We start from the raw sequence: 9,068 nt of genomic DNA, 5'->3' as shown, positions 1-9,068 counted from the left end.
CTCGGCTGTTATAACAAATTACCACCAGCTGGGCACTCAATCAGAGTTCGTTTCTCAGGCTCTGAAGTTGGACATCTGAGACTATGGCACCCGGAAACCCTAGGACTTCCAGTGCCCACCAAGCTGGCCTTGCTCTCCCGGAGAGCTGCCTGTCTCTGTCTCCTAAGTGCTTACATTAAAGGAGGGCATTGCGTGGGAATCTCTTTTTATAGGGGCACTGATTCCATTCTGAAGACGCCACCTTCATAACCATTTCCGAAAGGCTTACATCTCAGTGTTATCATTCTGAGGATTGGAATATATCACAAAAGCACTCTGTCCTTGATATTATTAAAGAGGTGGCTACTAAGTTAATGGGTGACAGGGAATAGTGTGTAAAGTTATAATGGGGGACTAGAGATGTACCTCAGTGGAAGTGTGTTTTCTTTCTTTCTTTCTTTCTTTCTTTCTTTCTTTCTTTCTTTCTCTCTTCTTTTTTTTTTCTTTTTCCTCTTTGGTTTTTTTTTGAGACAAGGTTTTTCTGGGTAGCCCTCACTGCCCCGGAACTCACTCTGTAGACCATGCTTGCCTCGAAGTCACAGAGATCAGCGTGCCTCTGGGATTAAAAGCCTGTGCAACCATCTCCAGGCAGTGTGTTTCCTTAAACTTCACAATACTCAGTAACAGCTGCCTCCACCACCATGACAGTGGGCAATCCAGTGGCCAACACAAGCACAATACATATGGCTACAATACCTGTTTCATTTTCTTTTTTGTGGTAGGGCTCAAACCCAGGGCATACTAAGTAATCCTGTAGTAGGGAATGCAGTAGAGTCATCGTATCCAGGGTGAACACTAGCAAAAAAATAATTGCTTTCTACCCAGCTACCACCCAGGCCCAGTACCAGCATTGAGTTGGCCCACCCCAACATTCACCCCATGTGTGAACTGCCAAAGTCTGTGAAGGGGCTGGTCCTGCAGATCCAAATCTATAGGATCTTCACGACGCAAGGCAACAACAGGATATCCAGGAGGAGTCCCAGGATTGATAGTGTAGCTGAAGCCAGAGGCGTAGAACCAGACCAATGACTCATTGCAGTGAACACAGTAAAGATATAAGGACCTAAAGGTACACTGTGTGATTCACTGTGACATACTACAGTTTCCATGGTGAAATTTTTTTTTGTTTTAAATTTTATTTTGTCGGGGAGGTTGCAATGGCAGAGGGCGGATTCAAAGGGATGGGGAGATGAACAGGATCGGGTGCATGATGTGAAACCCACAAAGAATCAATAAAAAAGTTTATTTTTTTAAATAAGAAATGGTTGTGTTCTGGAAGTATTTAGACCTTGAAGAAATCACTGTAGGGGCTGGAGAAATGGCTCAGTGGTTAAGAGCACTGGCTGCTCTTCCAGAGGACCCGGGTTCAATCCCTAGTACCCACAGCTCAAAACTCTAACTCTGGTTCCAGGATATCCAACACCCTCACACAGACATGCAGGAAAAACACCAATGTATATAAATTAAAAATAAATAAATCATTAAAAAGTTAAAAAAAAAACGGTGTGAAAACCTGATTGTCCTCTTTGATTTAGCGAGGTGTTTTCCTGAAGGTCTTCACGGCCTTTGCCTGACTTTGGTCACGAGACGGTCCTGGCACACCTGAAATGTCTTCCATTATCAAGTACTGCAAACAGTGCCCAACAAGGACTAAACATGCAGGGGCGTGACGTTTCCCTTCATGAAATGGATAGATCAGGGGCTTTGGTATGAGGAACTTGCTTTACCCAAGAAAACAATCTGTGTGTCACAAACAGTAAATAAAGCTCCGCAGGTCTGTCTGGGGTTCAGGCCATCAGAGACTCAGAGACTGCTCCTCCCTGCTGCCCCACAGCCTGCTTACATCCTGACGTGATCCTCTTTCTTTGATCGTCCCCAGTAACTATGAACACCAACATAATCGACCACCACAATCCCCAGCAACCTCCTAGGCATTGCCTCTGCTTTTGCTCCTGCTCCTTCTGCCTCCCCCTTTCCCACCCTCCTTACCCTACCTCCACCCAAGATGGAATCTCAAGTTGGTCAGTCCGACCTTAAACTTGCTACTTGGACAAGTATCTTATTCCGGGTTTCTATTTCTGTGGTAAGACACTGTGACTGTAAACAACTGGGGGAAGAAAGGGGTTATTTCAGCTTCCAACTCTCAGGCCACACTCCATCACTGAGAGACTTCAGGACAGGAACTCGAGGCAGGAACCTGGAGGCAGGAACCTGATGCAGAGGCTATGAAGGAGTGTCGTTTACTGGCTTACTCCTTAGCTTGCTCAGCCTGCTTTCTTATAGCACCCAGGACCAGGGATGGCACCACCATCCCCAGTGAGCTGGGCCCTCCCACATCAATCAGCAATCAAGAAAATACAAAATGTACCACTGATGTGTTGACAGGGCAACATTAGTGGGGGCGTTTTCTCAATTTAGGGTCCCTCTAACAAAATGACTCTAGTTTGTCTCAAGTTGGCACAAACCTAGCCAGCATAAAAAGGTTGATTTGTAACTATTTGGGGGGCGGTGCGGGTTCAGACAGGCTTTCTTCTCTGTGTAACAGTCCTGGCTGTCCTGGAATTTGGTTGGTGGACCATGCTGGCCTCGAACTCATTGAGATCTGCATGTCTCTGCCTCCATCTGGTAATTTGTAACTTGTGATCCTCCTGCTTCCACTTCCCAAGTCTGGATGAAAGATAAGGACCTCAGGCTGGAGAGATGGCTCAGAGGTTAAGAACATTGCCTGCTCTTCCAAAGGTCCTGAATTCAATTCCCAGCAACCACATGTTGGCTCACAACCATCTGTAATGAGAGCTGGTGCCCTCTTCTGGCCTGCAGGCATACACGTAGAAAGAATATTGTATACATAATAAATAAATAAATATTAAAAAAAAAAAGAACACTGACTGTTCTTCCAGAGGTCGTGAGTTCAATTCCCAGCAACCACATGGTGGCTCACAGCCATCTGTAATGAGATCTGGTGCCCTCTTCTGGCCTGTAGGCAGACATGGAAGCTAACACTGTATACATAATAAATAAATAAATAGTTTAAAATTAAAAAAAAAATAAGAACTTCCACGCCTGGCTTAGGCAGTGCTAGGATTGAACTCAGAACTTTGTGCATGCTATGCAAGCTCTCTACCAACATCCCCAGACCCTTGATCCTTGCTTCTGATTCCTGAAATACTCCATTCTGCCAACCTGGATGATACAACCTGTCAGTCTTCTTTGTGTATAGGCACATGACTAACGTCTAGAAAGCTGATGTAAGAAATAGTGCCACTTCCCTGCTTAGTTCATAAAAAGCCTTCAATGTGCCTGGTGGTGGTGGCACATGCCTTTAACTCCAGCACTTGGAAGTCAGAGGCAGGGGTATCTCTGTGACTTCAAGATAAGCCTGGTCTACAGTTAGTTCCAGGACAGTCAAGGCTACACAGAGAAACCCTGTCTTGAAAACGAAGCAAACAGACAAACAATCATGGAACATGTGCACAAATAGCCTGATGCTACACACATCTCCTTCCTCCTGTGCTGTGTGCCGCAGAGATCTTCCTTTATCAGAAGTTCAGAGTTTTTGTGTTGGAAAGATGGGCTCTGCGAAGTGAAAAGCTCAGTTTAGAGTGCATCAATGCTGAGAACAACAGTAAGGCCAGTTCTGGGAACTGTAAACCTGAATGTGAACTTGAAGGGCCAGAGAACAACAAGATTCAGGTCAATGTTTTTCAAGTATTGGTAGAACAAAAACATAGTGGTGAGGTTCTTTTCCCCTCTTTGGGTCTCTCCTTGTTTGTTGTTATAACTCAAAGTCACGATGTAGCAGAGGATGATCGTGAACTTCTGGTCTTCCTGGCTCCCCCTCACCAGCGCTGCTGCTATCACACACGTGGCTTAGGCAGCGCTGGGGATAGAGCCTGGGCATTCCCGGGTCCTGCTGTTGTGTGTGTGTGGACAAGTGCACTGGAGTGCTATGGTGTCGCTTGTGGAAACGGAAAGACAACTTGCAGGAATCAGTTGTGTTTTTGTTTTTTGTTTTGTTTTGTTTTTTGAGACAGGGTTTCTCTATAGCTTTGGAGCCTGTCCTGGAACTCACTCTGTAGACCAGGCTGGCCTGGAACTCACAGAGATCCACCTGCCTCTAGCCTCTGCCTCCCAAGTGCTGGGATTAAAGGAGTGTGCTACCACTGCCCAGCATGCTATTTGTGTTTTTGAGTCAGGGTCTCACTGTGTAGCTCTGGCTAGCCTGGAACTTGCTGTGTGTAAACCAGGCTGACCTCAAATTCCCTTTCTGCCTCTACCTCCTGAGTGCTAAGGTTGAAAGTGTGTGCCACTGCAACCCTTGAGCCTAAAGATTTTTAATTTTTTTTTAAATATTTATTTATTATGTATACAATATTCTGCCTGTGAGTATGCCTGCAGGCCAGAAGAGGGCACCAGACCCCATTACAGATGGTTGTGAGCCACCATGTGGTTGCTGGGAATTGAACTCAGGACCTCCGGAAGAGAAGGGAATGCTCTTAACCTCTGAGCCATCTCTCCAGCCCCCAAGATTTTTAATTTTTAAATATGTTTTTGTATGTATGTACACACGAGGGTAGTGCCTGTGGAGGTCAGTATTACCTGGAGCTGGGGTTACACGTTTTTGAGCCACCTGAAATGGGTGCTGGGAACCGAACTCAGATCCTCCTGAAGAGCAGTACATGTGCCTAACCATGGAGCTATTCCTCCAGCTCCCAGGCTTAATTTTTATTTTTATTTTTTATTTATTTATTTATTTTGATTTTTTTCGAGACAAGGTTTCTCCGTAGTTTTTGGTTCCTGTCCTGGAACTAGCTCTTGTAGACCAGGCTGGTCTCGAACTCACAGAGATCTGCCTGCCTCTGCCTCCCGAGTGCTGGGATTAAAGGCGTGCGCCACCACCGCCCGGCCCAGGCTTAATTTTTAATTTTGAAGATTTATTTTTATTTGCATGGGTTGTTATAATTTAAAAAAACGGCAGTTAGAGGAACAAAATGGGGCCTCAGGTTCTCGCCGATGGCAGTCAAATACCTCCTTGACTCTTGAACAAGTCTCAGGTCAGGGACTATGTATAGGGACAATACCTGACCACTACTTACCCCTCTGCAATCACACTATGCTCCTCACAAACCAGTCAGGATATTTGGTCCCAGCAAATGATACCTGGTGGGCAGGTTCCTCTGGCCTAACACCTTGCGTCCATGTGACTGTGCTGAATCTAACGAAGGGGTTTTGTGTCCTTGTACACCTGGTTCCCAGAGTAATCTACCATGCCTCTGAGGAATTGTTTAGCCTTAGTGAGGCTACCCAGTATGCTCTGAGACATAAGAGAGAGCCGGTCACAGTCCTTACCCTTGCCATCCTGATGGGAACCAGCTTAGCAGGATTGGGGACAGGAGCAGCCTACCCAACAGCATTATTATGCGGATCTCCGCATGTCAATAGATGAGGACATTCAGAGAATAGAAACCTCCATCTCCCACCTGCAAGAATCTCTGTCTTCACCGAAAGAAGTGGTGTTACAGAACGGAAGGGGCCTAGATTTACTGTTCCTAAAAGGGCTATGTGCAGCTCTGCGAGAAGAATGCTGCTTCTATACAGACCACTCAGGAATTGCAAAAGATTCCATAGCAAAGGTCCATGAAGGCCTAGCAAAAAGGAAAAGAGAACATGAAGCCAACTAGAGTTGGTTTGAGGCCTGGTATTCCAAATCCTCTTGGTTCACCACCCTTGTTTCGTCCCTAATAGGGCCTCTGTTACTCTTCCTCCTAATACTCACCTTTGGGCCCTACAGTATTAATAGAATACTCCAATATATGAAACAAAGGTTGGGAAGTATACAACTTATGGTGCAACAGGGGTATACTCCACTCAGGCCTTATACAGCTGAAATGTATGATAGTATCAGTAGGGCTGACGAAATATACGAGCTATAGCAAGCAGGCTCATGATTGAGCCCCCTTTAGGACCAAGAGAAGAGGGGAATGCAAGACCCTTATCCCTTATTCTCAAAGGAACAAACAGGTATTTCCCAGCAGAGTGTTTTAAAATCAAAAATCCCAGACTAGCTTCATGTTCCCAGAAAAGATAGTGCCCGCCCCCCCCAGTCACCAGGTGGACACTGATAAAGATGTCCTGACTCAGGGACAGGGTGACCTTGCTCTGAAGACAAAAAACAAAATAATAATAATAAAAAAAACAAGCTGATGAAACAGGATGGAAAAGAGTAAAGACCTTGTACTCGTGCCACGCCCCCTGAGGGCCCTGAAGGGCTTGTAGTTTTTACCCTTAAAAAGCTAACCCCACAGAGGGACTCTAACTCCTCCCTACCTCACTACGAGGGCAAATGCTGGGGCCGAGTTCGGTGCTAGCTAGCTTGTATTACGCTTACAATAACAATAAACCTTGCTTGTTGCAGTCTGGGGAAAAAAGGCAGTAAGAAGTCATGCCATACAACATGGCTCACATAGGAGGTTCATTGGAAGAGGAGAGAGAAGGGGCAGAAAAGGGGATAGAGAAGGGGGCAGTGAGGGGTGTGGGGAAGGTGGGCAGAGACATGGCCCTGGGGACGAAAGTGGCAGAAGAGAGAGAAGGGATGTGGGTAAGGCCCACCTTTTAAAAGGTAATGTAGCAAATAATGTGCACAGCAGGTGCTTGTTTTATTTTGTTGGTATTTTGGTTTCTCTGTAGCTTTGGATCCTGTCCTAGAATTTGCTCTGTAGACCAGCTGGCCTCTGCCTCCCGAGAACTGGGATTAAAGGCACATGCCATCACTGCCTCTGCTTCCCGAGTACTGGGATTAAAGGCACATGCCATCACTGCCTCTGCCTCCCGAGTACTGGGATTAAAGGCACATGCCATCACTGCCTCTGCCTCCCGAGTACTGGGATTAAAGGCACATGCCATCACTGCCTCTGCCTCCCGAGTACTGGGATTAAAGGCACATGCCATCACTGCCTCTGCCTCCCGAGTACTGGGATTAAAGGCACATGCCATCACTGCCTCTGCCTCCCGAGTACTGGGATTAAAGGCATGTGACACCACTGCTCTGCTCACAGGGGGTGCTCTTAAGAGTTTGCAGCTGAGGACTATCCTGTCAGGACCCTAAGGGCAGGCCCGTGCAGATGCCTGAATACTAATATTGGTGGTTTGCCTGTATTTATTATGTCTGGGTGAGGATGCCAGATCCTCTGGAATTGGAGTTACAGTTGTGAGCTACCATGTGGGTGCTGGGAATTGAACCTGAGTCCTCTGGAAAAGAAGCCAGTGTTCCTAACCGCTAAGCCATCTTTCTGGCCCCTTAATTTTTTTTTTTTTTTTTTTTCCGAGACAGGGTTTCTCTGTAGCTTTGGAGCCTGTCCTGGAACTCCCTTTGTAGACCAGGCTGGCCTCGAACTCACAGAGATCCACCTGCCTCTGCCTCCCGAGTGCTGGGATTAAAGGCGTGCACCACCACCGCCCGGCTGGCCCCTTAATTTTTAATCATTTTTCATAGTCTTTAAGACAGGGTCTGAATAGCCCTGGCTAACCTGAACTCCATATTTAGGCCAGGCTAGCCTAGATTCTCCTGCCTGTACCCCTTCCCCCCGCAGCCCCCATACTGGTATTAAAGATGTGTGCCAACACACCTGGCGATTGTTTTGTTTTTGAGACAGTGTGGGCTCAAATTCACTACGCAGTGAAATGCCTTAAATTCCTGATCCTCTTGCCACTAACTCCCGAGTTATTGGATTAGGGGATTACATACCAGGCTTGCTGTAATTGAGCCATGTGTAATTGAGTTCTAATGACCCAAATGGATAGAGCTGCCCAGAATTTCAGGGTAACTGGAAAGTGAAGGAGCTTCGAGTTGGGGAGGAAATAAGGATTTAGAAACATTACTCAAAGATTTATTTAAATTCCAGGTGATGGTGGCTCAAGCCTTTAATCCCAGCACTTGAGAGGCAGAGGCAGGTGGATCTCTGTGAGTTCGAGATCCTGCAGCTTGATCTACAAGAGGGAGTTCCAGGACAGCCAGGGCTACACAGAGAAGCCCTGTCTCGAAAAGCAAACATACAAAAGTGTCTTTTTATGTGTCTGGGTATTTTGGCTGCATGCATGTCTGTGTTTGCCAAAAAAGGGTGTCAGATCTGCAGGTGTGAGTCCCCCTGTGGATGGTGGGAGGCAAACCCAGGGCCTTTGCAAGGGCAACAAGTGCTGTTAGTCAGAGAGCCACTTCTCCAGTTCTAGAACTAAGATTTTTACATTTAGTTTGAGCCATTTATTTTACACCTGGCCAGCTGATTTCTCACCAGAGCACTGCAAAAAAAAACATGGCCTGTCACTTTTAAATTTCATTTTCGAGACAAGTTTTGGGTATTTCAGGCCTTTTTTGAACTTCCTATGTAGTTGGAAGATGACCTCAGGGCCCCTCTCCCTAGAGCCTCATGCATGTCGGGTAGCATGACTTTACACCTGAGCTGCATCCTCAGTCCTGGTTTTGCCACTTTAGAAATGATTAAAGATTAGATTTAGATGGTTCGCGGTGTTGGTGCATACCGTTAATCCCAGCACTTGAGAGGCAGAAGCAGGTGGATCTCTAAATTGGAGACCAGCCTGCTCTACCGATCAAGTTCCAGGACAGCCAGGGCTGCACAGAGAAACTCTGTCTCGAAAAACAAAACATAAAACCCAAAACAAAAAACCCAAATAATAATAAATGTAAAAAGGGTTCAGAAAAGACTCAACTGCTGAAGTCACAGGAGCCGGGCCCCAAATTTGACTCCTTCACAGAAGTGCCTAAGAACCAAGCGCTCTCCCTCCTGTCCTCGCTCTTGCCGCCCCACCTGAGCCAAGGGATTAAATTTTACAAATGACAAAAGCGAGGACCAGAGACCGGAGCTGGGGGCCTTAGAGCAGAGGGGCCCAGGTCCCCGGGGCTCTGGGATTAACATTCCTTTGCACTAGATAAGGGAAGGTGGGAGACGGCGCAAACTCCGGAGACTACAGCGGTAAACTGAGGAAGAGCTGCCACAAAGCGCCAGGCAGGTGGG

This window comes from Chionomys nivalis, chromosome 19, assembly GCF_950005125.1.
Source record: "Chionomys nivalis chromosome 19, mChiNiv1.1, whole genome shotgun sequence".
Taxonomy (NCBI): Eukaryota; Metazoa; Chordata; class Mammalia; order Rodentia; family Cricetidae; genus Chionomys; species Chionomys nivalis.
This window is presented reverse-complemented; position numbering follows the sequence as displayed.